The sequence below is a fragment of the Haemaphysalis longicornis genome, unplaced genomic scaffold (assembly GCF_048455015.1).
Source record: "Haemaphysalis longicornis isolate Haplotype H1 unplaced genomic scaffold, Haemaphysalis longicornis Haplotype H1 scaffold_3, whole genome shotgun sequence".
Lineage (NCBI taxonomy): Eukaryota > Metazoa > Arthropoda > Arachnida > Ixodida > Ixodidae > Haemaphysalis > Haemaphysalis longicornis.
Window position 1 is genome coordinate 100,030,151 of NW_027526335.1, and position 6,465 is coordinate 100,036,615.

Sequence of the window (6,465 nt, forward strand, 5' to 3'; positions counted from 1 at the left end):
CGTTGTCGCCTCGCGAAGCATGTTGTAGGTATAAAACTTGTGTTTCATTTTCTGTTGCAAGTCACCGATCGTTTTCTTTAATGCAGTCAGGAAGCACTCTTCCCCGCTTCTAATGATTGTGTTTAGTCTTTTTGTTGCGCTATTGCTAACATTTATTCAGTTCAGAGTGAATCGCAATATATTTCTATTTCTCCTGTTTTTTTCTGCCCAGAAAAAATGGACAGCAAGATCTCAACACATGCGGCTGCCACCGCGAGCAACATTTCATTCACGGAAAACCCCGTCTACTTCTTGGCCAATAGCAACAGTTGGGGGACCCTCGCACACGAGACTACCCGTGGTGGTGATGAACCCGCTGTTCGTGTTTCCCCTAGTTTTGCTGTACATATACTTCGTCAAGGTGGCTGGCCCACGCTGGATGAGGGACCGGCCGCCCTACCACATAGACGGTTTGGTTCGGGCGTACAATCTACTCATGGTGCTCGGGAACCTCAAGCTCAGCTCTCTCCTGCTGAGGAGTATGTACCTACCCGGAGGCAGCTACAGCTTCTGGTGCCAGGGTATCACGGGCCATGTGGACGACCGTCTGGCCGAACTCTACAGTACTGGCTGGGTTTACGTGGTTTTACGCTACGGCGACTTTCTGGACACCATGTTCGTTGTGCCCCGCAAAAAGTTCCACCTGATCACCCACCGGCACGTCATACATCACGTTATCGTGGCCCTGAACGTGTGATTCTTCGTGTTGTTCGCACCTGAGGGGCAAACAGCATTAGCTTGGCCCTCAACTCTCTCGTGCACGTGGTGATGTACACTTATTACCTCCTGGCTAACATGGGACGCGAGGTTCGCAAGTATTTCTGGTGGAAGAAGTACCTGACCACTCTTCAGATCTTGCAGTTTGTGATCATCGTGGTGCACATGTCCATACCGCTGTTTGTAGACTGCGGGTTCCCCCGGTACCTCATCTTCATGGGTGTAGCGCAGACTGGCCTCGTGATGGCCCTCTTCCTGAATTTCTACAAGAAGTCTTACATAGAGCCGGTGCGACAAAAGGTAGCTCACAATTACATGGCCCGTAATGGATCCCGTCGAGGAAAATGTCGACCACAAGAAGGCTGCCTAAGTCGTCTGTTTTGGCCATTTTTTTTTCAAAGTTTAAAAGTTTATTTTGAAAAATGCAATATTGCGCGACTACCCAATGTAAGTACACAAGAGGTGGTCCCAAGGTAAGGAACCTCGGGCGGGACCTCCTGGGTGCAAATGGGTGTAGGAAATACTGTAATGAAATATCACTACCACATGCTTTTTATGGTGCTTTCTAATTCTTGTTGCACCTGGGCGTGCATTCGTATTAACACCTATTTGAAGTTGAAAAAAGAAAGACAAAAGTTGCCAAAGGTTTTAAGCTTGCTAAATGCAGTCATTATCCACAGGCCAAATTTTATCTAAATGCGGTTACGAGGAACTACGGGTCCACGCATTGTTTGTATATTCAAGGGCATTATCTGCTCACCATAAATAATGGGGCATTGCTCCCCACTTCCATTACTATACGAAATTTATCAAAGGAAACTGATTTAGCTTGCTAGAAAAAAGCTATTCCTTTATAAGGGGCCCTTCAGGGTCAGCTTTACAGATATGAATAGATATGTTCAATGAAGGCTACTGTATTTTTATATAGTTTTTTTTGAAAAAACGGCTGAGACCAGAGGAAAAAAGCCAAGAGACAATTAACCGGCGATCATTTCGATGCATGACATGGGGTTTTAGCTAGAAGTGTGTCTCCGGTTGCGTGAAAGATTCGCCATGGCAAATAGAATTCTCATCGCCGACCCACCCCCTTCCTCTTTGCACTTCTTGGCGCCCCCTCGCCCATGAAGCCTCCTGATAAGCTTCGCCGGGGTTTGGCACTTATAACGATAACAAGGGCAACTACCCCGGTGGAGATTTGGCCAAAATGTCATTATTTTAGCGCAAAAAACTCACTTGGAGTCCCAGGAACGGCGTTCCAATATGAGTGTGGCCCACATGTCAGCGTAAGACGGAAAACCGGAACGTTAGGGGTGAAAATTGTTTTTCAAGTCGTCTTTTATGCGTTTGCAGCAAAGAAAAAGCCCGAAAAGTACTCACAGGAGCATATACCTATGTCATGCTGAATGCAGGACTCACAAGTGCTTTTATATTTACACTAAAATATGGGTAGTAGAGTCGGCATTGCGCCATTGCGCGTGCAACAGTTGTGTAAAGTATCTTATTGATAACTAAAGAACGCTACGTTTGATAGTAAAGGAATCCTGATGCATGCAAGACATAGAACCGAAAGGGGGTCCCATCAGGGCCGCCAAAATATATAAGGAAAGGCAGGGCTGCACGAACATTGGCTTCTGATTCGGCGTAAGGCAAAAGCTATGCCCTAGGAGCGGTTCAGCGTAGACAAGATAGCTCTAACTTCATCCTTGGCAAAGTTGTTCTCTTCGTTTTTACTTAGCTTTATTTTATAAAGTCCTTAGAAGGGATTGCTTATTTAAGGTTTTGTCAACAGTTTCTTCCTCGTCTCCTGTAGACGTTTATTCTGCTTCTTCAGTCAAGACGTTTATTCTGCTTCTTCAGTCTGCTTGTTGAGTCACATGGAAAACGTTCAGGTGTATTTTGACTTATCTATGTGTGGACCGAGATCATTTCTACGTCTGGGCAATAGTCACTTATGCTCAGTGCGCGGTTCAAACCTATCGCTTTGCGTATAATCGTGTCGCATATCTCTTGATTAGTTTGTCTGTGTAGCAAGCTCTAGCTAGCAAGCTCTAGTACTGCAAAGGCTACTGTAGGGTGGACATTACTTTGAATGCTTGAAATCCATGATGTTCACTTGGCGTGAGGTAATGAAACCTTGAGTGTTACGGCGCCTCCAAAGTCTCTACACAAAAAAACCCTACTGCGTCCTCCTCGGACCGTTAATTACTCGAGCCCTATTTCAAACCGTCATGTTCTCTAACATATTCCGCACCGTAAGGCGTAGCACAAGATGACAAAGAATAAAACACTTGAAATTAAAATGAAATAGTTCAAAACAACGACGATGGGACGACTGACGCGAAGTGATATTGAAGCCATTATAACAAGGCGATAACGTAGCGAAGCAGCCGTTGGTTCAGGTGTATTCTTGCGCCAACTCAATTACCTAGGCGGATGTAAAGACACGCCATGCCGCGTGCATTTCACAACCATTCGGTGCCGCCTTAAGGAAAGAGCGTTAAAGGCCGCGCGACGTGACACGTAAGCTTTTCTTGTGCTGAGGTTTGTCCACTGCTTAGTTGCATTCTTCCGCGTTGTATCATTCAGATCTTCTCGTATCGCTGAGAGATTTTCTGTTTGGACGTTTGGATGTACGGGTGATCCTTGCGGCGTCTCTTTGCGTGGAAAGATTTGGTGTTGTGTTTCGGATGTGAAATGTTTGGATTGTAATGTTTTTATTGTATATAACGGTTTTTTTTATAAATAACTGGTGTCGCTGTTACTTATCTTTGTGCCATTGTCTTAAACCAAGCATGGTAATGAGTATGTACTCTTCTGGTCCACGTGTGTTTCGTGATTGTAGGGTTTAACGCGCCGACGCAACGCAGGCGATGAGGCGCGCCGTTTTGGAGGGCCCCGGATTAACTTTGACCACCTGGGGATCTTTAACGTGCGCCGAAATCTCGTACACACGAGCGTTTTAGCTTTTCGCCTCCATCAGAAAAGCGGCCGCCGCGGCCGGGAATCGAAACCGGGACCGCGTGCTCAGCAGCAGAACGCCTTAGCCACTGAGCCACCTAGGAGGGTCAATCGCAGTTTTCTTTTCTGCCCTACTCCTTGGTCCTTTTAAAAGTGCAGCATGTAATCAATAAAAGAATGATTTAAACATCGCGCTGTGTTGCAAGAGTGAGCGAGAACTGCCACAGAGTGGCTTCAACGAGTCCCGTGTTCCCCCGTTGACCTGGCTTGCGCCGCTTCTTTAACGCGCGAGAGAAGGACGGTGGACTTTGAATAAGCTGCATCGGCTTACATTCCGGGTTTTGCCATCAAGCTGGTTTTTATCATGGGGCGCTTTCTGACGGGATGACTTATTCACCACGGGCAACGTCATAGGATTGAGCTGCAGGAGCTTTGCAGTAAAACCGTGTTGACAGTGGTGAAGGTTGTTCCATCCTTTCATTAATATTATTACCACCACCACCACCACCACCACCACCACCATCAAGACTACCACCATCATCATTATCATCATAATCGTCGTCGTAATCGTCATCATCATCATCACCATAACCATCATCGTCATATTTATGTACGCTGCAGGACGCAGCCTCTCATTGACCTTCAAGTGCTACTCTCCGGCGTTGCACCAGTGACACATTCGAAGATTTTAATCGGACATACAGAGGAAGGAGACGAAAAAATTCACACCAAGTACCTACGCAAGCTATATAATGACACCAACCTTCGGTTGAAGTGTTCCTGAACTCCGTCCAGGGATTCGGTCCCCATACAGAGAAAGTGTGCAGCTCACTGCTCGTCTGACAGTAAAGAGCTATCTCACCGCCCTATCCTTCCCGCCCCAGTGACCGATGCGTATGTCAACTCCCGGTGAGATGCATAGGAGTCCAAACATTTGCATACCCCGGAGAATATGGTGCAGAAAGCGGCGGAATGCGAGAACGCCCGTTACTTGCTGCTACTCTTAATCCTGCCTCGGTGACGCACTCCGATTCCACGAAAGAATGAGCTGAAGATTGGTCTCCGAGCAGACGCGCCAGTGACTGTGGGATCTCGGACATTTCCTGTTGGAGATTTCAAACTTTGAGAAGGCCCCACAAGCCACCCGGCACAGAAAGCCTCATTTCGATTTATTGCTGAGGGCCTGTTTTGAAGGCACCCCTGAGCGCTTACCGCTCTGTTCGCTAGGATGCTGTGGAGCTATGCTCCACAGCATGCTCGCGAGGCTTTACAACTTTAACGAGGCTTTACAACTCTCCGCATTTACTACAATCTTCCCGCAGTCACATGTGCGACTTCTGGCGTTGTTGTAGCACACCTGACGAATTGTGAGGAGCCGTCGGAATAGAACGAGGCCTTAATACCCTGTCCGCATTGATTACAAACTTTCCAGCGTTGCAACGTGCCCATGTTGCAAGTGATTATAGCCTGAGGGCTGCCCGATACGGCACTTTCAGCCACGCCTGGAAGCTACACCCGAGCTTTAGATCTATTTTATAAGGTGACTGCATAGCACACTTTTCCCGCTTAAACATAACACGCATCGTGACCTACAAGCGCACCTGGAAATATCTGTTTTCCCAAAGAATATCCACGTGGCGGTCGTTCGATGTCGGAACGTTCACGAACTGCAAAATTCTTCGATTTGACTACGACACAAGCCAATGCAAGTTATGTTTCCGCGTTGTCACAGGTTTATGTGTAAACCAGGGTGTGGATTCGGAACCGAACCGAACCGAAAACCGGAACCGGACCGGTATTTTTGCCGTAACTGAACCCGAACCCGAACCGTTATTTTTTGAGCACGCTGAACCAAAACCGGAACTTAAACGAAAAAAGAAATAACGGTTACCAGTTCATGCCAAAACGGTTCGACCCTTCGTTGTTAGTATTGCACAGTCTTTGCAAGTCAGGCCTTTTTTTCTTTCACATATCATCAACTTTGTACCCGCTCGCGCACTTTTCCACCCAGACAATTGAACGCTATCACGCTCTATGTAACAACAAGGGAAATGAATGAGCACCAATGTAGCAATGGCCTTTCGCTGCTGGAAGCGCGAGTGTAGTTCAAGCTACCAAACGAAATGCCATTCTCGGCAACTTGCAGGGAATATAAAACGACTTTGCCTTTCCCTAGCTGCGATTTTATTGGAGCAATCAGGCTGCAGGAGTGCTCCCCTGCGCAACAGCCAAAGCCCACACCCGGTGTGTGCAAACGTTTTGCATTTCATAATTTGTTTAAAAGGTCCGACATCTGCAAATTGTTAATGTTTGACAAGTTTGACCGCAGCAGCTTCTCAGTGGCTAAGCCGTTTGCTGCTGACCACAAGAGGCCTCGATCTCCCTTCCCTAAGACCGTTTTTCTGAATTAAATGGAAATCGAAAACCTCCGTGTACCGAGATTTTGATAGACGTTTAGTATCACCAGCTGGTTAAAATAATTCTGCCGGCCTGCAATATAAGCTGCGTCTCGAAGCAGAGATATAGCACGGGGCATCAAATGCGCCAGTGTTTTTTTAAATGTGTTTACACGTAAAACAACCAAAAGGAAAAGCCGAATCACGTTGTTTTAAAACATTACGCAAAAAGAAAGTAAAATCGAATCAGCAAAAAAAAGCACCAAAACGTGCATATTGCTCTATACTTTACTTTGCCCTGTCTTTCACAACCAAACGTGTCATCAATGCGTAGGAAGTGAGTTCCGTGGTCAGT

At 46.7% G+C, this 6,465-nt stretch overlaps 1 pseudogene; it reads left to right on the forward strand.

The window, feature by feature from the left end:
- Positions 1 to 216: 216 nt before the first annotated feature.
- On the forward strand, positions 217 to 5,240 carry LOC144175351 (very long chain fatty acid elongase AAEL008004-like; annotated as a pseudogene).
- The last annotated feature ends 1,225 nt before the right edge of the window (positions 5,241 to 6,465 follow it).